A 24449-nucleotide genomic window follows, 5' to 3' on the forward strand; every position below is an offset into this window, starting at 1 on the left:
TTCTTTAAAAACTCTAAATACCTCCAGCTGGTTTTTTAACTGGTAAGTAATTTGGTTAGCAACAGTGATAAACTGAAGCTGTCTCCTGTTGGATCTGATCATGAACATCTCTTTCTAACATTGTATGCAGTATAAAGATCATCATGGGATTATTTACACCATGGATATAAGCAAAAGCTATAATAAGACTTCCCTGCAATCCCAGAGAGCCCAGTATAATACATTTGCCATCATTATAACTGACTAGCAGGTACAATAGATGCATAGTCTATCATTGAAAGTGAAATACAGTATCTTTTTTATGCTTAGAATCTTTCAAAGTAAATTTAAATGAACTTTATGGCAAGATACTGGTAGAGCCTTCTCACTCTGATGGTTGGAGAAAACAGAACAAGGTCACTACTCAAGCAACAGAGAGAAAAATTCTCTAGACTTAGAAAATTTTTGACAAAATATTTTTATAGGCAACTCCACATTTCTTTACTTGCGCATGCAAACGATGCCATGTTTTAAAGTTTCTAAGGAGAAATCATACGTTTGTTAACTGTTTCATTTTGCAGAATTATGATTTAAAGCTGACCGATAACTTTAAATACAGTAACAATAAAGATGTCATTTCCAACAACAACTTTGGCTATATAATGCAAATGAAGGTCTAACAGGGGTGATCTATGAAAACAATATAATTCTGAAACTGTAAATGCTTTGCTCAGGAAAAAAAAACTTTGAAATTTTCTTAAGCATAGTAAGTTTTGTATGTTGATAGCGGTATTTACTGAGTTAGTTCTGTAACTATGAGGATCTTTTGATCTACGTGTGGTGTGTTTTGGTGCTTTTTGGTATTCATTTCCTCGTGTGTGGTATGTGTTTGTGTTTGTATTTGTGTGTATGGTTTGATTAAAAGTTTTTCCTGTAGGAGTGGAAAACTTTCATGAAAAGTTTTGCTTTCTATAATCATTGATTTTAATGGTAAAAGTTCTATATTCATTCATGCTTCATTGAAGAATGTGTTAATGCATCTCTGCCAAATAGCCAGAATTACATTTTCCATAGAAAACGGCATACTCCTGTGTGATCGTTAAATCTTGCCTTTTGATTTTTGAGTATAAACCTGTGACTTTGACGGTGTAATGTTTGAAGTTACTTATACACTTTTGACTAACTTTAAAACTACTGACCTGTAGAGTCACAAATTTTCATGTAAGGGGAAATCATCATTCAGAATTCTGAAATACAAAAATCATTTGTGACAGTGCAAGTTGGTAGACAATTATATATAAATAACTGTAAATGTACATGACATAGAAATGAATTCTTAGAAAATATCAGTGATTGAGATAATAATGTATGCCTAAAATGTTTTTAAAAACATTGCGAGACAAATAAATGAGATAAGCTAAACTTCCAAAAGTGGAAATTAGTTAAATTTTAAAATTTATATGGTGGAAAATTATGTAGTGATATTTTAAAAATGGAGGTAATGTAAAAAGTTGCCTTTAGAATGTAGAGTGTGAAGATAAGCATAGGTTTGAACTCCAGCTTCATCATCTTATGATTTTGACTTTCAGCAAATCAATTCAAATTATAGTTTTGATCCCTGAACTATAAAAGAGATTGTTTAGATACGTAGGAAAAAACTGTATAATTAAAGGCTAAAATATATAATTAAAGGCTATTAAATATTAAAAATGTTATAAATATATACACAAGCTATAAAATAAGTACAGTATGATACAAATGTTTTCTTTTAATAATGTGTAATATGCTTTATTTCAGAAGGTAGACTATTCAAATTCGTTTCTAAATAAATGAAAAAAGATGGGAAAATATTTACAAAAATGGTAGTAGAATAATTGAGTTTCTTCTTACACACTTCTTTACTTTCTACTCTTGGCGAGGAACATGTATTATATAATGAGAAAGTAGAAATCTTTAAGAAAAAGATGGTTTCTGATATATGTATTCCAACTTGTTTTGGTAGATTTTTACCAAGGAGGACTTGATTTGAATACATTAACAAAAATTCTAGTAATTAATAACAGCTTGAAAATAAAACTTTTTTTGTCAAATTCTTAAGATGTGAGTTTTAAAATCCTCTAAATCACAGAAACTTTATGACAAAATCTCCTTGATATTTACACTTATACAGGTTTGGCCTTAGCTACAGTTATAAATACCGTTTGTTACATACGTAACACAAACTTTTTCTTGTTATAAAGATTTATTACTTTGTTTTACAAATTCTTGTTATGTTCACCCTTTCTAATCCAGTCTGCATTGTTGGAGAAATAAATGGGATAAGATGAATGAGAAAGCATAACTGCATGCTCACCAATGGTGCATGAGCCTGGGCAGACGACTTACTGTAGTTGGATTTGCCTTCATCAAGAGGGAAAATAGAACATTTGATAAAATAATTGCACAAATCTTTAAGGATAATATTTTTCTTCTCATTCAAGTTAATATGTAATCTGAAAAAGACCATCTACATTGTGCATTCTAATTACCATAAAGTAGAAAAAGATTTCTGAGGCAAGGTTTTCAGAATGACTTTACATGCTTTTATTTTACTGGTAGAGGAACAGTTTTCAGTGACAAACTTTCTTACAATTTATCAAATCATCGAATTTTGTAACTGAAAACAATTTTAGTATGAAATCCAAATGTCTCACTTTACAGATGAGGAAATGGAGACCCAGGGTGATAAAGTGACCTATCCAAGGATACACAGCTAATGGCAGGATCCTGCAAGGGCCTGGGGCTACCTGGAAGCAACGGCATGGTTTTGTTGTTAGTTTGTTTTTCATTTTCTGTCCTAAGTACTTCACACACTTTTCTAATTAAATGTTTATTTTAAAAGTCTAGGTGTCTTCTAACAAAATGTATAGCTAACAAAGACATTTAAATTCTTAAGAGTTTTTGCAAATGCAAACTTTAAACAAATAGCAATGCAACAACTTGGAGATGAGCTTATCCTTTCACTTAAACATTTCACTGCACAGCTGAACTCTGAACGAGTATAATTGGATTTTGCACATGTAGATACTTGGTTCAAATGTGCCAGCTTACTCTTCAAGTATCACCTATTTGAGCTTTTTAATAAAAATCTTTTCAAAAACTTTATTAGTATTCACCACCTGCCTGGCAATACTTCTGGATCCTGGTTGCCTGTTATTTAGCTTAGATCAACTGATTTTTAAGAAAAACTGTACATCAATAATTATAAAATATGTAGATGTTAATTCTAATAAGCACACATTCTAGATTTGAAGACATTTTAAAGTGTTACTGACAAAAATGTATAAATCTTACTAATATTTGAGTCATATATTTATTAACTAGATATAGCTAATGGTTTAGAAATATTAACTAGTTATAGTTAATGTTTTAAAAATAATGTTTTTAAAGAGTGGCCAGTGGCACATTTATATATCCATGTCTATTTAAATATAAATAATTTTATTATATGGGTGATACATTTTTCTGTGCAGGATATTTAGAAAAGATAGACAAAAAAGAAAATTCCCTGTAATTGTACTGCCCAGTGAATTAATATGAATATATAGCTTACTTAAAAAAGATACTGTTGCTCAAAAGTCTTGAAATAATTATGATGATTATATATATGCATATTCTCACAATGTATCTAACATATATTTTCATAATGGTACATAAATTAGAACTATTTACCTAATAAGTATAGTAATAGATTTTCCTCATTAAAAATCTCTTAACGTTTTGCAATTGCTATTTTAAATTTTAGACACAATATTTTAATGTATACAGGTTTTTGGCATTCCGGTATTTTCTAGATAATAAAGATGATTACTATTTCTGGTGCTCTATTTTCTAGCCACTTAGTCCAAGTAATATTTTTAACTTTGAACTAAATGAGGGTCAACTCTTTAAACATCAAATATGATATTAAAATGTAGATAGCAATCTGTTATAATGTGTTTGTCAATATATTCTTTATCTTATTTTCAGTGAAAGCTTTTTTCCTCAGATAACCCCCACCCCAGCAAATATATATCCTTTAGTGTCAGGTACATTAGAGCCAGTCTTGTAAATATTTATCAAAGCTACTTTTAAAGTATGGTACTACTTTAAACCACTACCCGTAACCATTTGAAACTGATATGGAATATTGAGTAAATAGAGAGTTCAATCTATTTTAAATGGTATGTTAGTTATCTAACAAACTGTAAAAGCACTTTTAGAGCAGTAAGAACCCTGCATGGATTGTGAAAAATGACATACAATTTTAATAAAACATATTCAACAGTCTTTTTTTCTAAACTTGAAATATTTTACTTATAACTCAGATGGTTTATCAATGATAATACTAAAAATCATTTGAAGCTATAAAAGTAATTTGAAATAATCTCCCAGAGTGATACTTTAATGTTGGGTTGATAAATACTGTGCTTCTTCAAATGATCTTTCAAATTTAATTCTCACTGTAGAGAAAAGAATAAGATGTTAGTTAATTTAATAAGAACATTACATGCCATGTTAAAAAAATGAATGAAAAGAACAGTAAAACTTCAACATACTTCATTTTTAAACATTCTTATTCTATTGAAAATTAAGATTTGTTCAAATTGCATCAAATTATTTATGAGAAGTCTCCTGTTAGATGTTATTTATTTTTATGAGAACATGTTATCTACTATGTATATTTTGCTATCTAATTCCGTAATTAATATATTGCTTTCTAGGTACTTACAGTCCATCTGTAATGCCGTGGCTAATTTTTATATTTTTAACAAGAAATCCTACTTTTGCAAATAAATTAACATGTTTAATAAATATTTTTTATTTGCAATAATTTGCAAATAAATTTATTTGCTATAATTATTTGCAAAAATAAATTATTTGCAAATAAATTAACATGTTAATAAATATTTCTTTCCCTCTGATTTTATACTTGCTCTGTCTTATTTCTTCATTATTCATCTATCACTCTTAATTCACTAAATATTTATTAGAATATTATTGTATGCAAAAATGTATGAGAAACAAGAATAAATATTCATGATCCTTTCCCTTAATAAGTTTACATTTTAATAGTAAAGATACTATATGTAGCTGACATACGCATTTTATTACTGAAGTAATAAATGTATAGTGTGTTATAAAAATGTTTTCACTTTAAGATTTTTTAGCCTGCTAACTCCTACCACTTTTTCTCAGCCTACCACCAAGAACACTTAGGCTTAAAATACCAATCGGCAAAGTGTGTTTTATTATTTTTTAAGCAAAAATACCAGCATAGGTTTTTCCAGTCTCTCCATTGTTGTGCTGATCTTGACAGAAACCCACTATATTTTGGGGCGAGGAATGATGTCTAAGACATAGAAAGGAACCAGTTGTACTTGAGCATCATAACTCACAGAATTATATTAAAGTGCTATTTCACAAAGAATGGTATACCTATCATTGTTGATGTGGGATACATCTAGATCATGGATCTAAAATACACAGCCCATGGACCACATCTAGACTGACTTTATAAATAAAGTTTTATTAAAACACAGCCATGTCCATTCATTTATTTGTCTACGGCTGTTGTACTAGAACAGCGGGGTTTCTAGCTATGACATAAACTACTATGGATCTAAAAAAAAAAACCCTAAATTATTTGTTGCCTGACTCTTTACAGAAAAAGTTTGTTGATCCCTGGCTTAAGTAACACATATTTATGACTATATGTTAATTTTACTGTTTCATGAAATCTGTGTGTGTGTGTGTGTGTGTGTGTCACACATACATAAGTAATATCAAACTGACTTCAAGTTATTTTGGATGATGCTAAATTTAAGAATAAATGTGAGTTGAAAATACATATAAATAATGATACAGGTGATGTATTGCTGTAACAACTATAAAATAAGATTAGATTGAGATACTAGTCTTAGGAATACACTTTCTGTAGCATAAAATCCCCTGATTTTACATTAGTTAAAAACTTGTCAGCAGACAAGAAAACCACAGAATAATAATTTGAAGACCAAAATTTCCTCTTGAGAAGAAATGTGGAATTTTAACTATCCATACCAAATACACCCCTCCTCCTTTTTCCCTCCTCCCTCCTTTTTTCCCACATGAGTGACTAGACACAAGAATATACATACAGATGGTTTCTGACCTATGATAGTCTGACTTATGATTTTTGGACTTTATTATAAGTTTGTCTGGATGTGGACCACCGTGGAGAATCTGTGCATAAATACTGAAGAATACACATTGATAGAGAAAAAAAGAAGGAAGAGGGAAGGAAGGGGAGAAGGAAGGAAAGAAGGGTGGGAAGGAGAAAGGAAGAAGGCAAGAAGGAGGGAATGAAGGGAGGGAGGGAGGAGAGAAGAAAGATTTGTCAGTAATATATAAGTATTATTCTGTGTAATGATTTTTTCAACACAGTTTCAGCATTAGACTTTTTTTAATAAATATATACTCTCAACCTGATTCTGTATGCAGTGTAACCTTTTAAAGGTATTGCCTGATCTAGTCAGAATTCCCAAGGTAAGATATATTTACATCAGCAAAGAATGAAAAGTAAAATCTATGCCAATTTTGATTAAAACCTAAGTCTATATTAAGCAATTTAAGACTGAGTTAAGCTTAAATCTTAGTTTCACCCTACAAAATCATTCATAAACATTCATAAATGTACCAGAGAAAAGGTTAGAAAGATGCCCATCTTGGGTCCAGTTAACTTGACCTTTGATCACTATATACCCTAGTACTCATTTTTCTTTATTATAACTAGAAGTGAGAAAAGGGACTTGGTCTTCCTGTTTCAGTATTCCTGGCACCTAAACAGTGCTGGCATATGTGGCACTCAGAACATCTGATGAGTGGTTGCATTAGGATATTTACATTTTTCTTGCCTTCTTTTTTTTCCCAACAGATTATTTAACTAGAAAGAAATCCAGTTTCTTCTAGACCTCAAAGTTTATTCTGAGCAAAGTAGTTAATGGCTTTTCAAAGATGCTTTAGAAACCTAGGGTGATACTCCATCAAATATAAATACTTAAGCTTTTTGAACATAAGAATTATATACATGGATACAAAAAAGGAAAAGCCAAAAATGTTTGACCTGCAAAACTATATAATTTGAGTTTTGGCTGATATAGTAATATTATTCTATTTCTTCCCAACTGATTCGGCCCTCTCTGCTCTTTCAGGTTGCTGGAGTAAATGCATCCTTGACCTGAAATGAAATGTTTCAACTACTCATTTAAAGACTGTTTAAAAAATGACTTTACTTTTAGCAGTCAGTATTCCCCTCTGTAATACTCTGCTGATTCACAAAGCTGTCTGAAAAATTCATGATGTCGCTGAAATATCAGTCTGAATCGAGATAAAGTATCCATTTGGAGATCAGAAAATTTACTTTATTGGCTAACGGGGTACTCCCCTTTGGTATAAAGAAAGGCATTAGAAAATCTATTAAGGCTGAGTTATGTTCTGCAGTCACCATCTTTTCTTGTTACAATTAGTATTTCATTTTAATTGTTCTGCTATATAATTTCTTATGAAAAGATACTCAGTGTGAACTCTGAACAAGACTTTTTTTTACTACAATAGACCATTTTTTTTTTCCCATGGACACTTTTCTACTCTTCCTGAGGTTGTGAAGAGGGGTACAGGAATTCTTTTTTTTTAACTTTATGTGTTATAAAGGGCATATTTTAATTGTTTTTCCTCATACCTACCTCTTTGGTTGTTTTTCTTGTTGCTATACCAGGAAAAAGACATATACATCCTTTTCAGTCAAGCTGTATTTTGTAATGCCTAGCTAATTATATTTCTGTTGCCTCTCATTTATGTGGCCATTTCATCTAGGTGGTCACAGGAAGCATGTTCTTAGTTTCATTTTATAAAATGAAGATAGTTTCTCTTTTTTTAGAAAAATCATAGCTTTTATACTTCTTTAAGACATACTCTATTATTCACCTTTCTTTGCCTAACTCATATTTCTAAGAACTCTTCTACACAACCTCTCTCATTTTCTCAGAATATATTCATTTATTGATTGAGCAATTATTGAGCACTTACTATAGGAAAGAGTTTTGTAGTTTTTGCTATGTTAAAATATGAACAAACTTTCCCAGCTTTTATAGGATCAGAATATTTGAGAAAGACAAGGCAGCAACTAACTTATGCTCAAGGGGTTTTGGGAATGATTTCTTCCCCCATCACTGAAGCCCTGGAAATTAGAAGTGAGTCTTGAGAAACAATACATTGCAAGCTGAGGAAACAGTGTTAGCAGAAGAAGATCATGTCATAAAAATAAAAGCATGGAAAATTCATCCCTAACCCTCAATGTGACTATATTCGAAGATGCTTTAGGGAAGAAATTAAGGCAAAGTGAGGTCAAAAAAGAAAGCCCTAATTTGATAGGACCAGAGTCCTTATAGGAAGAAGAAGAGGGCCGGGCATGGTGGCTCATGCCTGTAATCCCAGCACTTTGGGAGGCCAAGGCGGGTGGATCATGAGGTCAGGAGTTCGAGACCAGCCTGGCCACTATGGTGAAACCCCGTCTCTATAAGAAAAAAATAACAATAAAATAAGAGTAAAAAAAACAGTGGCATGGTATTTAAAAACAAAAAAAGAGGAAGAGATAGCACAGATCTTTTTCTCATGTATGGTCACAGGAAAGGCCATGTGAAGATATAGCAAGAAGGTGGTCATCTACAAGCAACGAAGAGAAGCATCATCAGACACCAAACCTTGATCTTGGACTTCTAGCCTAGAAGCGTGAGAAAATTAATTTCTGCTGTTTAAGCCACCCAGCCTGTGGTATTTCATTATGACAGTCAGAGCCAACTAACAAGCCTGGAGTAAAATCCTCTTGTCATGAAGTTCCATATGTCCTCTTTATTCTCTCTTAGGGATTTGGCTCTTCAGGTTTGAGGTCTGGGACATTAGGACACTTTTGTTAGACTACCATTCCCCTCAACTTCTCATAGTAGTGGTGCTGAAAGGGAGGAGAAATTTAGAGATACTTGGGCAGACAGAAAGAATTGGATTTGGCGTGTGATTAGCTTTAGAGATAAAAGAGAGAGATTTGGTAAAAACAACACCTCTTATTTCACCTGTAGTTCTTAACCTTCATGAAATACTGAAAACATCTTGAATGTAACGAAGTGCACCTGTGTACCTGTCAGTGAGGTATGTGGTTTTTCTGTCATAGACCTAGCATCAGTTAGGTTTGGTGTCTCTGGCTTCTGTGACTGCATTGTCCTATTTCTCTTTCAAATCTTGGGCATTGCCTCCCCACAACCCCACTTTTTTTTCTATCTCATTCCTTTTATTTTAGCTTAAGTATTTTTATTAACTTACTAATACTTAATGTTGGTTTCATTTCCATGGAGGATAGCTAACTGTATAAACCAAGTAGAATTGGTCCTTAACATAGAAAATAGATACAGATCTTAAAATAAATTTTTGTTTAATAAAAGACATCTGTAATATCCTGTGATTGTGTATCAAGTCCTCTGGAGTATACTGGTATTTTGTCTTTGCTTCCTAGTCAAATGATTTAGTTTTATTGACTCACTATTCCAAGTTAGCTATTCTGCACATTTTGCTTCTTTTTCTTTTAGATTCAGAGGTTATGTGTCATTATTTGTTACATGGGTATTACATGATAAATTGTGGGGGATAGGCTTCTAGTCTACCCATCACCCAAATATTGGACATTGTGCCCAGTAGGTAATTTTTCAACCATCACACTCCTTCCTCCCTGCCTGATTCAGAGTTCCCAGATTCTTTTTCTCCAAGTTTATGTCCATATGTACCCTTTGTTTAGCTTGCACTTGTAAGTGAGAACATGAAATATTTGATTTTTTGCTTCTGTTAGTTCACTTAGGACAATAACCTCCAGCTCCATTTATGTTGCTGCAAAGGACATAATTTCATCCTTTATGGCTGTGTACTATTCCATAAAGTATATATACCAAATTTTCTTTATCCAATCAACTATTGGTAGATATTTAGACTGGTTCCATGACTTTACAATTGTAAATAGTACTGTACTAAACATACAAAAATGGTGTCTTGTGATAAAACGATTTATATTCCGTTGGATAGATACCCAGTATGGGGATTATTGGAAATGGTAGTTGTAGTTTTACTTCCTTGAGATGTCACCATACGTTTATAGAAGTTGAGCTAATTTACATTCCCACCAACAGTGTATGAGTATTCATTTTTCTCTGCATTCATGCCAAATTGGTTGTTTTTTGACTTTCTAGTACAAGCCATCTAGATTGTTATAAGATGGTATCTTGTTGTGGTTTTAATTTGCATTTCTTTGATAATTAGTGATGTAGAGGATTTTGTCTTGTGTTTTTTGGCTGCTTGTAAATCTTCTTTTTAGAAATACCCGTTCATGTCCTTTGCCCGGGTTTTAATGGGGTGGTTTTTCTTATTGAGCTGAGTTCCCTGTGGATGATCAGAATTAATCCTTTGTCAGAGGCATAACTTGTAAGTCTTTACTCCCATTTTGCCTTGTTCCTGTTCTTAGAGGAAATGTTTTCAATTTTTCCTCATTCACTATGATATTGACTATGGGTTTGACAGAGATGGCTCTTACTATGTTCTCTCTATGCCTAGCTTGTTGAGGGTTTTTATCATGAAGTGATGTTGGATTTTTTTAAAAATACTTTTTCTGAATCTATTCAAATGATGACATGGTTTTTGTTCTTAGTTCTGTTTAGGTAGTGGATTACATTTATTGATTTACATATGTTGAACCATCCTTGTAGCCCTGGAATAAAGCCCACTTGGTCATGACAAATTATCATTTTTGAGGTGGTAGGAGAGATCATTTGCTTCTAAGATTTTTATTAAAATTCTTTTTTCTTAAGTGCAATGTATAAATCTATGGTCCTGTACATTCTAGTTACACTTATAAAAATGCCCACTGGACTTTTTTAGTCAAATGTCTTCCCGGCAGTATAATTCATTGTATAGCTTTCTATAGTTAACAAAGTATCTTCCTAAACACTATGGCATTTTTCTACCCTATACTATAAGGTTAGAGGCATTAAATCCATTTTACATGTAGGAGGCTGACCCTCAAAGAGATTAATTTTTCAAATCATGAAATTAGGGATAGAAGCAAGAAATACTCAGATGTGGACCACAGAGCTATTTAAACTTGTCCAGAACTTCTCCAAGCAAGTCTAAACTGGTCAAGACACTTCTAAAATGAAATTTGGAGTGTTATCAATGTTACCTACAAGTGGTCTCCTTTTCTCAAATTCCTCAATTAACAGGGCTATTATTTACCTAATCAGCCTTTCATCAAGTCCAATATCTGAAAGTTAATCAGTAGTTGTTGAGAGTGTGGTAAAATGAATAAATGTTTTTTTTTTTTTTTTAAAGTTGATTCTCTCATTTAATGCCTATATAAAATCACATACAAAGTCATTAATCAGTATGATTCTTCATTCCCACTGCAGCCACCTGAGATATTAAACAGAACAAACAAGGGAACTGGCATAAACAAAGATAGACTCTTGTGTCTCTGTTCAATAAGAAATATCCTATATATTTTTAAATCCAGCGGAAAATTGTTACAAGTACTTAAATTTATCTCCTAGGTAATTTAATAAAAATAAAATCTTAATTTTTGATTCTATGCTATTTTCTATTTATAAGACTTAATTATTACACAAAGAGCAATATCAGTAATTTGGTCTTTCATATTTGTATTGATCTTTCTAATAGTTAAATTTAAGTTTTAAAAAAAGACACAATATAAATTAATACATTTATGTGATCTTGAAGATTTAGAAAGTAATACTGGTGACTAGTAACAATGATATAAGGAAGACTAAACATTTCTTAATCACAATAAATGTTTGGTCTGGAGACCATTTCTTATTTGATCATCCTCGGAAAATATAAAATGTCAGGGCCATTATTTTTTATTAACTGGATCTGGCATGGGCATAAATAGTAAATTGAAGTATCTTTTTTGTTGTGGGAATTGAGAGAAAATAGGTTGAAAATATATTCCGACAAAATATATTATATATAGGTACTTACAGATGGGCGAAATTGATTTTATTATTTTTTAATAAAAATCTCAGGTAATTTTGGTAAAATACAAATAAGCTGTCTTGTCACAAAATGAATAGTTTGTATGTCTGGCTCATCACAATTTTAATTGTAAATCTCAGGAAATGCAGAATATGACAATTAAGTTAGGAAGTGCTCAATGGATTGCAGAGTAGTAAATTTTATTAAATTTCTTCATAAAATAACATTGACAAATAATCTAATACAGAACTGTTTGTGTACTACTGAGTATTGCTGAAGGAACAAATAGGCAGTTCCAAATTCACTCAGAAGATGAGTTCTACTAGTTCCTTCTCAGTCATTTACATGCTATTCTGTGACATAATTTTTAAAATTATTTGGTTCTTTGCACAAAAAAGCAGAGCTTTATGAGAAGCAGCATATTTAATAGCAGAAAGCTAGTATTTCAGTACATTTTAGGATGTCAAATATAAGTCCATTTATTGGGAACATTAACTTAATATGTTAATATACATTCTAAAATATATTTGAATGGAAGAATACTCAGAAAGAATATAGGAATAATTTGATGTGAAACATAAACTAGAAGATTTTGAAAAACTAAAGTGAAAGTTTTTGGGATTTATTTCCTTTTTCTTTAGCTGACCTGAGTTTCGGTGGTGTCAAAAGTCTCAAACAATGTCTTCTTTGTTTGATGTGGCTGAAAGAGCATTATCTATGGTACGTGTGTATGTGTCTTTTTTATGTCAACAGTGTCCCCAGGAAAGCAATATCCACCCTCAGCTCCACTAAAAACCAGAGTCATATTGTACTGTATATTAGATTTAATAATTCAGGCTCAATAATACAGTGTCATATGTCAAATATTGTCCACTAATATTCAAAAAGTAACCTAAACCACAAATCAGTCTGAGCTCTTGCTCTTCACAATTACTTCCTATCACTATCATTAGATATCCACAACACAAGAAAAATCACTTTGACATAGTTACTCTAATACTATGATAGCCATAAGGCATCAGTTTACACGAGACTCACCCAAGTTATACTGTGGAGTGTCTATCACAGGTTTTAGAATGCTGTCTTGCATACTTGCTGCACAAGCCTAGGAGCTGGAGAGAGTAAAAGTGAATCAAAGTTGTGTGTCTTCCATTCACATGAGACCAATAACTTTTCTTATTTAAATGGACACGAATATGATAATATGTGTATATTTGCTCCCAGAAAGTATTTAAACTGCGATTCTAAAAGGTGGATTTCTACCCCAATGATCCCAAACTAAAAATAAATTTATTAATTTTTCTTAAATTCAATTTAAAACTATAAATGTATGTGTGTCATGACTGTTGAAATAACTCTTGTCTCTTTAGCATTTCTACAGTAGTCCTTGATTGTAATATTTACTCATTTGGGACACTTACTTAACACAATTATTCTTTACAGTTTCATGTTTTCATGCGTCACTGTCTTGATTATATAATAAGCATGAAGCTGGGTAATAAGCTTAACCATAGCCTTACTTGGTTGAAATTTTTCTTTGAACTTGACACACGTTACACACATTGCAGGTCTCAATAAGAGGTTAATTTCTCCATTTTTTAAAATAAAGTTGCAAATGACTCATCAGCTTTCCCTTCTTTCTTGCTAAAAAAATCACAAAAATAAATGTGCAAACAGTAGTGCACCACTGGAAAAATTTGAGTATAGTAGGAATCAGACAAACAGAATTGGATGATCAGAAAACGAACAAAGAAGATTGAAAAAGTGCAATGTGATGCCTATAAGTAAAATACACATTTAGAAACATTTGTACTATTGTTTACATTTTTTTAACTCTAAGGTTTTATTTTTGACCTTTCATAGACATAGCCAAAATGATCTTTGATGAATTGGAAATATATGTGATCAGACCAAGAACTGTATTCATTTTTGTAGTCTTTACAGAAGATTTTAATCAGATCTTTATGCACAGCATTTCATGTAGATACTCAAATCTATATATTTGTTATTTGCAATTTCTCCTTGGTGAATAGCCATAAGAATCATTTGTGTATTTACGTAGTGTTTTTACTGTTTCGGTATACCACCTAACCTTGCTGATTCTCCCCTATCCCTTTGGATTTTCCTTCTAACCTCAAAATTTACAGTCCTTTATCTTGCAGAATCATTTGGTTTTGCCATAATTTCTAAATAACTGAATCCAGGTGGAATAGAGATCTTTAGGTAACAAAAGTCATCCTCTGTAGAAGCAGTTTCTACTGGCTTATTAGTTTTTCTTTGTTATCTCCCTTTCACCTGGGTTAAATATGTATCATGTAAACATAATTGTTGTTAACACAGTGGTTTCCCATGACAAATCCCCATACCACCAATACATTTTTCTCCATGTCTACCTCACATAATTTAGCATTTTCATAATGGGCATAAAATGAAATCATTTTAGAATACATTTCAGTCACCCAGAGAAAATTGATTTAAACTAATATATCTGACTAAATGAAAATGCATTTATTATTATTCCAACAAGCATTAAAAGCTTAAAACTATGAGATAAGAAAGATGAAGAGAAAGAATGAGGAACAGGATTGGGAGGAGGAGATGAGGGCATGAGGAGAAGAAGAAAAAGAAGTAAAAAAAAAAAAAGATTTATGTGTCTTCAGTTCATAACAAGGTTAGTTTCAAAATTGTATTTAAATCCACTGTTTAAAACGGGGACACTTTTCTCCATAAAAGTAAGAGTAAAAGTATGGGCAGAAGGCAGCAAACTTACTCAGATTAGGGTGAAAGGTTTCGCTTTGACAGTGAAAGAATCAGACATGTAGGAGCAGGGGCTGTGACATCAGTTCTTTCATGAGTCTTCGGGAGAGGAAGGGATGCAGGGAGGTAGAAGGTAGTTTTGGTTGGGTTGGGGGAACGTACTCTGTGGAAGGATGTGAGATGTGAATCTAAAGACGGCACAATTGGGGCATGCAGAGTGGTCTTTAGTAATGAGTCCGATATGATAATGAGTTAGAGAAAAACAGATCATTGTTGTGTCAAGTCTGGGATTTGTAAATTGGAGAACAGTTAGTTTCTCTTTACCACCAGGGAAGTGGTATTTTTGTAATGTAAAAACTAAGGACTTCTGAGACCAACTTGGGTTTTAGTTTAAGCATGATTTTTTATTAAGTGTGTATTCATAAACAAATCACTTAAACTCGCCAAGCTTCAGTTGCCTGATCAGCCAATAAGAGTGAATATCAAATTTATGAGTTTACTGTTCTAGCTTAGTCATATTCTTACCATCCCTGACATCTAATATTTATTAGGCATTCTTTCTATTATTATGTCTCTCAAACATTTTTTTTGAAAAATTTGTATGTACTTTATGTGCTTTGAATAAGATTTAGTTCAATAGTTCCTCTAAATAGGTAACAGTTTTTTTTTTTTTTTTTTTTTTTAATTTTTTATTGGATTATAGGTTTTGGGGTACATGAGCAGAGCATGCAAGACAGTTGCGTAGGTACACACATGGCAGTGTGCTTTGCTTTTCTTCTCCCCTTCACCCACATTTGGCATTTCTCCCCAGGCTATCCCTCCCCACCTCCCCCTCCCACTGGCCTTCCCCTTTTCCCCCCAATAGACCCCAGTGTTTAGTACTCCCCTTTCTGTGTCCATGTGTTCTCATTTTTCATCACCCACCTATGAGTGAGAATATGCGGTGTTTCATTTTCTGTTCTTGTGTCAGTTTGCTGAGGATGATGTTTTCCAGATTCATCCATGTCCCTACAAATGACACGAACATTTAAAAAAATCACTAAACTTCTTTCTGTTCTCTGTGTTTACTTGAATTTTTAAAGTCTTTTGCCTAAAAAATAAATTCTGTTAGCAATAATTCCATTAACCTTTCTTAGGGGGTAAGAGGTCATTTATACTTCAGAGTATGATCTTTCTAGACAAAGGTTCATTAATTTTAGTTTCAAGGGGAGAGAAAAAAGGCCCAAAAGTAGCCTGTGGAACCCATCAGATCATTTTCTTGATGGCCAATTCTTAACTACTCTCAACCCAGTTTCCCTAACTCTAAAAGGGTATTTACCATCCTTATAGGCAGGATATAAAGATTAATTAGTTAGGATTGCAAAAAGTGCTTTAAGCCTGAAGTGTTGTATGAGATAATAGGATAAATATTAATAATATCCTGCTGGAAGTACAGAGACAGCCATAGTTAGGTAACTAAGAAAAACAAATTGCAGTGCTTGGTATGAAATTGAAAATCACTAATGGAATGAAAGTTTGTTCATACTGGGAGCAGTGTTGCATCATGTATAATGTAATACCAGGTCATTTTCAATTGTTTTAATTGCCATGAGCAACTGATCTTTAGAGCTGTTCCTGACAAGCTTTAGCACAGCCCTAATGATCGTAAAATGGTGCCAAAGACCAGCATTATCCCCTATTGAACATTAAATGGTATCGACCCTCTTCTCTGGGTCCATCACTCAACAGACTCCTTAAAGTAATTCACGACACAATTAACATTAATTAACTTTACAAAAACCCCTCAAACTCTCTGTCGTTTTAAGACTTCAGACATTGGAGAAAGTAAAGAGCAACTAACAAAAAAGTTATGAATCCTCTTGTGAGAGCCATCAATTAGGGTAAGTAAAAGATTCCTAAATTTTTATAACCCTCATTTATCATTTGCCACTCCTGATGAGTTTATCCTGTGCAAAGATATCTTTAAAGCCATTCAGTTTGAAAAGAACCATTCATCTCTGTACTTCACATCCACTTTAAAACAGAGAGTGCCAAGCTTCCAAATTCATTGCAGAGTAAACCAAGCATCACAAGTGATTACTGGGCTCTACAGAAATGCTACCCAAGTATCTCTCAGGTATGCCAGGAAAAAATTTAGCCTTGTCCTTCTCGTCTCCATTTCTAGAGAACTCTCCTACAGGGGTTGTATATTAGTTAGGGTTCTCTAGAGAGACAGAACTACTAGGATAGATGTATATATGAAAGGGAGTTTATTAAGGACAATTGACTCACATGATCACAAGGTGAAGTCCCACAATAGACCCTCTGCAAGCTGCGGAGCAAGGAAGCCAGTGTGAGTCCCAAAACCTCAAAAGTAGGGAAGCTGACAGTGCAGCCTTCATTCTGTGGCCAAAGGCCAAGAGCTCCTGGCAAACCACTGGTGTAGTCCAAGAGTCCAAAAGCTGAAGTACTTGGAGTCCAATGTTTGATGGCAGGAGGGATCCACTATGGGACATAGATAGAGGCTAGAAGACTCAGCTAGTCTTGTCTTTCCATGTTTGCTGACTTTATTCTAGCAACACTGGCTGATTAGATGGTGCCCACCCAGATGGCAGGTGGGTCTGCGTCTCCTAGTCCACTGGCTCCAGTGCTAATCTCCTTTAGCAACGTTCTCACAGACACACCCAGGAACAGTACTGTGCATCCTTCAGTCCAGTCAAGTTGACACTCAGTATTATCCATCACAGATTGTATTCCTGCTCTATGTTTAAAGTGACAGACAAAAGCCTTCTCTAGAGTATAAACAAAAACAATCTAGCATTCCTTAGGTGTGTAACTCTTTATCTGTATTCTCCATTTAGTCTATACAACCTACAAAATAGACATTCCTATAATTTTAGTTAAATGTAATAACATAAAAATTGCTTTTACTCCAACCATATAAACATAATTGCTCATTGAGGATAAATCCAGGGCTCAAATCCAGGTCATTTTAAACCCACATACATACCCTTTTCATTTCAAAGATATTTTACTGTATTTGAAGCATGGGAGTAACTACATCTGGAGCAAGATCTGAACTATATCACACATGACTAACCTTCAGAGAGAAAAAAAGCTGGTTTTCTTTGCTAAGTAAGAGCCTAAGAGCAAAAACGGTCAGAGAAAGCTGGAGTATCTATTTAAAAACTGTCAAAACTATCCTGGAAGAGGTCTTGTTTCTCTTAGTTGAAAAGAAAGAAGCTGTTTATTATGTATACTCCACTCATAAGCCACCAAAAGATTTAGAACAGTGGAATCTTGTTTTTAATGCACTCCTGGTAATTTCCATGGTATTTCACACGTCTTTCAATTATAGGTTCTTACTTTTTTGGCATCTTCCAAGAGGATTATGCAAGCACAAACTTCCTGCCTTATTCTGTTGGCTCTACAGTCCCAGAGGTATCAAATCCATGTCATTTTCATTTCTCAAGGATAGTCAGTATTAGAAAATATATACCTCTAGCTGCATTTGTAGAAGCTACTTATCTGTTTTAAGACTCTTGTTCTTCAAAAGTAAGTTAGCCTTTCTGTTACAGCAAAGTTTCTCTATAAATTCCAAGTGTGGTATATGAGCAGCTGCAAAAGATTATTCTAGTTGTTAGGGAACCCAGTTTTTTTTTTTTTAAGCTTAGAATGAAAAATAGATTACCTGTACACCCAGTCAAAAATAATAATGTAGCAAACTAAAAATATTTCTCGGTCTGTGACTTTCAGATTTTAAAAAACGAATGTGGCTTATATATTGTGAATTTTCCCCTGTTATGCATTTTCTTGTTATTATTTTTAATATTTATGTTCCTAATGACAGTGTCTTAACCTGGCTTAAGCATTCTAGCCAAGGCCTGGGAAGATAACTAACATGCTTGTGCAGAGCCTGAAGATAAAAATTTTAACTCTTACATTTAGGAATTGTAATTTTCTAAACATTAAAAAAATCCTAGATATGGGCAGAAGGGTATGAAAAACTTTTTAGGAAATTTAGCTAGGTAGATTTTATAATCCTTGGTTTATAAGCTTAAATTTGATAATACCGATGAATTGATTCTTTCATCCAATACATATTGATGAATGCTGATAATTTTTCTGGAGCTCTGTTAGGAAGTAGAGACAAATGAGGACCAAGATCCAGCCTCTTTTGAGAAACCCATGACCTACAAGCAACAATTAGAATACAAAGTAATAAGTACAGTGATAGCAATGTGAATGAATATCATGATGGCAGTGCAACATGAAGAGATTACTTTCCTTGACGGCCCAGGGTGGTCGAGTTGTGCCTCAGTTTCAAAGGCAAATGGAAAGGCATAGGGACGTTTGCAGTCCCTGCCTCCAAGAATAAGGGAATGATTAGGATATTTGAAGATTTATATTCTTTTAAGTAATTTGTTATTCAAATAGTATTGGTAACCATGACTGTATCCAATAATTTACTAGGAATTTCTACTTCTTAGGATTATTCACTTCCCTTTAAACCAAAGGATGTCTGGATGTTTAGGGGGTTATGGTCTGATGCCAGTCACTATCGCTTCTTTTATCACTCCTTTCCAAAACAGCAAAATACCAGTCATCAGTGTTACAGAAAGCTTCTTCTAGGCAGAAGATGGGCACATACTCAGGGACTCTCTGTTCTTTTCACTTCATGCTGTTAAAATGGAATGAGAAGTCAAGTCTTACTTCTCTCCTACCCTTCAACATCCAGATTATAAGAGTAAGCCTCATCTATCCTTTTGTGATCCAAAAGATGTATAAACATAGTAACTCACCTTAGGAAAATCATAGCCCAATGGAACAGATAGACACACAAAGAGATAATAATATATTGCAAATCATCTCTTGGTGTAGACATTTACAAAAGGCTATGTTAATACACTTTTCTAGGTATTAGAGCTGGTTTGAGGAGATAATAGCCCACTTGGGTCTCTAAAGATGGGCATAAGTTTTCGATGAGGGATGGGAAGAGAATTGTTGACATACAGAGTAGCCAATGAAAAAGCCAGAGGTGTTAAAATGCACAGTTCCTTCAGAAAACTTGGACTATAACGTATACAAAAGGGAAGTTTATAGTGGGAAATGAAGGTGTAAAGATCACTTGGGACGGAGTTTTGAAGGCTCCTTTATGCCGTCATAAAAAGATTATATTTTATCTTGAGGGCAGCGAATAGTGAAGAAGTTTTAAAATCAGGTTTGCCTTTTAAAAAATCTCCTGGAAAGAGAATGGAGGTGGGATGGAGAGCCATGTGAAGCCAATTGTACTGGAGTTTGCAAATTGCAAAATTCTAAACAAGCACTGGGGGCTGCCCAACACTGACCTCCTCAACTCTGTGCTGAGTGTAGAGTAGCAAGGAGGATCCCAAAATCATTCTTAAATAGATAAGAACATTTTTCAGTCATTTATTCAATTCAACAATATTTGATTGGATCAACTCTGCACAGATAACTTCTCAAAATTAATAAAATTGTTAATATTTGTAAAAGATATTCTATTTCTTCCCTCCTCTGAACACTGACACCAAGCAGATATGTAAACACATATATGTTTTCAGTGGCAACATTGAAATGTTCTCTCTTCACTGTTTTCCTTCTAAGTACTTTACTCACCTATGACTTAGTGGTTTCTCACTTGGAAAGCTTTTCTATTCTTCATGTATCCTAGGCAGTCCTTTAACTCTCTCTAGCCCTCTGTTCATTTTCTTAAGGCTTATTGTAAATGATGAACTTATTAATTTGAATTTTTTCAAACAATACCATTTATGGTACATGCTACCATATGACCTAGAGCTAAAAATATCAATGCTAAAATTATTCAGTTTCTTATAAGATTTCAGAAGGTGTTGGAGAAAGTATATGTACAAGGGTCAAAATTGCCATTATCTGGAAATAACCAATGAATACTATACAGGGGCAAAATGTTTCATATGAGACATTAATGAGGACTACAAAGTTAATGGAAATTGAAACAACAAATAAAAACAGAGCAACGATAAAACACCACAATGCAAAGTCACAAAATAGAATATATTTTCAGGTAGGATTACTAAGTATTTTAAGAATGTTTCTTTTGCACAGGTTAATTTACCAAATAGAATATCTTTTTGGGTAGGGTTACTAAGTATTTTAAGAATGTTACTTTTGTGCATATTAATTAATACCTGCAGTATAACATGTGGGTATTTTAGATATAACTTGACATTTTGAGTTTAAAGTTTAACAGTTAAAATGCATAATAAGAGCCAATATTTTTTAAACAGATACATGATTACATAACAACTCACTAGATAAGAGGAACTTACTTCAAACACACAGCAATTAAGACAATATGTTTTCGGCAAAAGAAGAAAAAGCTCTGTTAATAACCAAAAATATCCCAGAAACACTCCCTTATAAGCAAAATTCAGTGTGTACTGACGGTGGCTTTTCAAGTCAAGGTGGATAGGAAGGGCTAATCAATTACTGCATTCAGGACATCTAGCAATTTTCTTAGCCAAGATAGGATAGGCCAGGATACATTGTGGTGGAAAATAATCCCTAATATCTTAGGTACTGTAATCAACTCTGTTGGGGCCTAGCCTAGATATCCTTTCCATTAATATGCTCTTCTCCAGATGCTGTGAATGTTGGCTGCTTAACGGCTCTCAACTGCACCCCCTCGGCAGATAGGAGGCACCTTGGATGTTTCCATTCATGACATCAGGCTGAGGATATATGTCATCTAACTGCATCTTCGCTTAGCTGACTTCTCTAGCCTATCCTTCCTTCACTCCTTTAGAGTTCTCACTCCAAGGCATTCACTCAATAATCCTGTCTACAAGTATCTTTATTAAAGTCTCTGATTCTCAAGAACCTGAGCTAAGATGGCCTAATATAGTGAGAGGTTATGTCTCACTTATAAAATGTGAAATGCGATTTGACAGAGGTTCATTTCTTTTTGGTGCCTCTGGAATTCAGGCTTCTACCAATTTGTTACAGCACTATCTTAACTGACTAACTTATCAGTCCCTGTGTGGGAGAGAAAAAGCAAACAAGAGTGGACAGAGGATCTCCACTTACTAGCTCTAAGTGACAGGACTAAATAGCATGCCATTTCTTCTGTTACTTTATTGGCCAAAACTGAATGCATAGAGACTGGGAAGTACAGGAGAGGACAGAATATATTTAAGCCCCACTATCTCTGCCATAGCAGTCCTTTTTAAAAAAATAAGTTAAAGCTTTGTGCGTGTGCATGTGCATGCGTACATGCAACTGTGCGTGTTCTAAAATCCTGGTGAACTAAAAATTATCAATTATTAAAGTCACTAGTCAGGTGTCACGTAACAATGGGGATACATCTGAGAAATGCATCATTAGGCAATTCTGTCATTGTGTGAACATCATGAAGTGATGGTACAGAAAACCTAAATGGTAGAGTTAACCACACACCCTGCCTATATGGTAGGGCCCATTGCTTCTTGTCTACAAACCTATACAGCATGTTGCTATACTGTATAATATACAGTAGTAACTGTAACACTACGGTAAGCATTTGTATATCAAACATGGGAAATATATGGTTAAAATTAGATTAAAATGGTATACTTGGAAAGGGCACTTACGATGCATAGAGCTGGCAGGACTGGAAGTTGCTCTGAGTGAGTCAGTGAGTGAGGGGTGAGTGAATGCGAAGGCCTAGGACATTATACACTGCTGTAGACTTTATAAACACTGTACGCTCAGGCTAAACTAGATTTGTAAAACCTATTCTCTTTCTTCAATAATAAATTAGTCCTAACTTGCTGTAACTTTTTAACTTTATAAAGTTTAAATTTTGAAAAACTTTTTGACTCTTATAATAACACGCAAACACTTTGTATACCATACAAAATTATTTTTTAAAATATCCTTATTCTGTAAGCTTTTCTGTATTTTTAATTTTTTACTTTTTAAACGTTTTTGCTAAAAAGGAAGACACACACACATTACTTTTTTAGTTTTAAAACTTTTACGATGAAGACACACACACATTAGCCTGGGCCTACACAGGGTCAGGATCATCATTCTCACCATCTTCCACCTCCACGTCTTGTCCCACTGGAAGGTCTTCAGGGTCAGTGACATGCGTGGAGCTAACATCTTTTATAATAACAATTCCTTCTTCTGGCATACCCCCTAAAGGACCTGTCTGAGGCTGCTTTACAGTTAATACATTTTTAAAAATAAGTAGATGCTGCATACTCTAAAATAATGATTAAAGTCATAGTAAGTATTGGTTGATAGGAGTTTTTCAGCTCTGTCTTAATCTGAGGAAACCACTGTCTTATGTGCAGTCCATCACTGACCAGAACCATCGTTTTGTGGCACATGACTATATATGTAGACAAGGCAGCATATTTTCAGCATTGTGATGTCAGGATAACATTCTTAAGTACAATATGAACTCTGGACACATTCAGGTAACAAGAATTTGGATTTCATAAAAAGACAAACACGGGGACATCTGAATTTTATAACATCGAATTTGTGGGGCATGTGAAAATGTTATGCAGAATATTAGAGCAAAAGCACTAGTGATTCCGTGTGAAAATAGACCAAGGATCTGGCTATTTCCCGTTTGTACCAGATTCATTCCTTGTCTTTCTGCTGCAAACTATGCTTCCCGTGCTCCCTTATAGCAGTATATTATATTGGTAGGTTGGCTAATCCAGGGTACTGGTAGAAGATTGCTGAGGAGAAGAGATGAAGGCTTCATCTACTCCTCCTCCTCTAGTGTTTTCCATTAAAGAGTGCATCTCCATTTCTCCTGACAGGTAGCTTACATCCTGACTGAAGCTGCTGATAGATAGCCCTGGCTTTTGTATGCAATAGTCCCCTGTAATGCATGAGGGATGTATTCTAAGACCCCCGGAGAATGCCTGAAACCATGAATAGTACTGAACCCTATAAGCACCATGGTTTTTTTTTTTTTTTTTGATCTGATAACCTTTCTGGCTTCTAAGTGATTAATGTTTAGGGAGCCTCTACATTGGGCAGGAGGAGTATTCAGGTTTTAGGTGGGGGACACAGGATGGTGTGAGATATCCTTAGGCTACTCAGAACAGTGTACAGTTTGAAACTTATGAATTGTTTATTTCTGGAATCTTCCACTTAATATTTTTGGACCATGGTCGACTGCAGATAACTGAAAGCACAGAAAGGGAAACAGCAGAAAATAGGGGACTGCTGTACTGCTACCAGATATGCTGACGGCCTGTCAACATAGGTAGATAAACTCAACCTCAGTAACAGGCAGGAGACTGCAATATTTCAAATCCATTTCAGTTGTCCCACATCCATGTTATTAATGTGTGTTTTAAAATGCACATTTAAATATGGTGTGCTTCATTTTCTGTATAGTGTACTGTGTTAGTCTAGGATCTCTGAAGCAGAGGTCATCAGATTAAACACATAAGGGTAATATTAGGGAAATACTTGTGTGTGGAAAAAATGGGGCAGTCTCTGAGTAAGGCTGGGAGTGTTGTCAAACCACTATATATGTCTGACTCTGAATCACATGGGGAAGAAAGCAAGGTTAGGTGGTATACTAGTTTCCTAGACTGTCATGACAAATTTTCACAAACTGAGTGTTTTAAAACAGCAAAAAT

The 24449-nt window shown here is 33.9% G+C and overlaps 1 long non-coding RNA gene across 2 annotated transcripts in view; it reads right to left on the minus strand.

Moving 5' to 3' along the window:
• Positions 1-1740: 1740 nt before the first annotated feature.
• LOC103794817 (uncharacterized) overlaps positions 1741-24449 on the minus strand; it is a 64198-nt gene continuing 41489 nt past the window's right edge. Inside the window, exons 1-4 of one of the 2 annotated variants that reach the window (XR_008473363.2) lie at positions 17089-17814; positions 15742-15825; positions 13099-13172; positions 1741-4460 (exon numbers count right to left, since the gene is read on the minus strand). This is a non-coding gene — a long non-coding RNA (uncharacterized LOC103794817). Of the gene's footprint in view, positions 4461-13098; positions 13173-15741; positions 15826-17088; positions 17815-24449 lie in introns of those variants that run through there. The other variant, XR_622272.5, reaches the window with a different exon arrangement.

The sequence above is a fragment of the Callithrix jacchus genome, chromosome 11, assembly GCF_049354715.1.
Source record: "Callithrix jacchus isolate 240 chromosome 11, calJac240_pri, whole genome shotgun sequence".
NCBI classification, from domain to species: domain Eukaryota; kingdom Metazoa; phylum Chordata; class Mammalia; order Primates; family Cebidae; genus Callithrix; species Callithrix jacchus.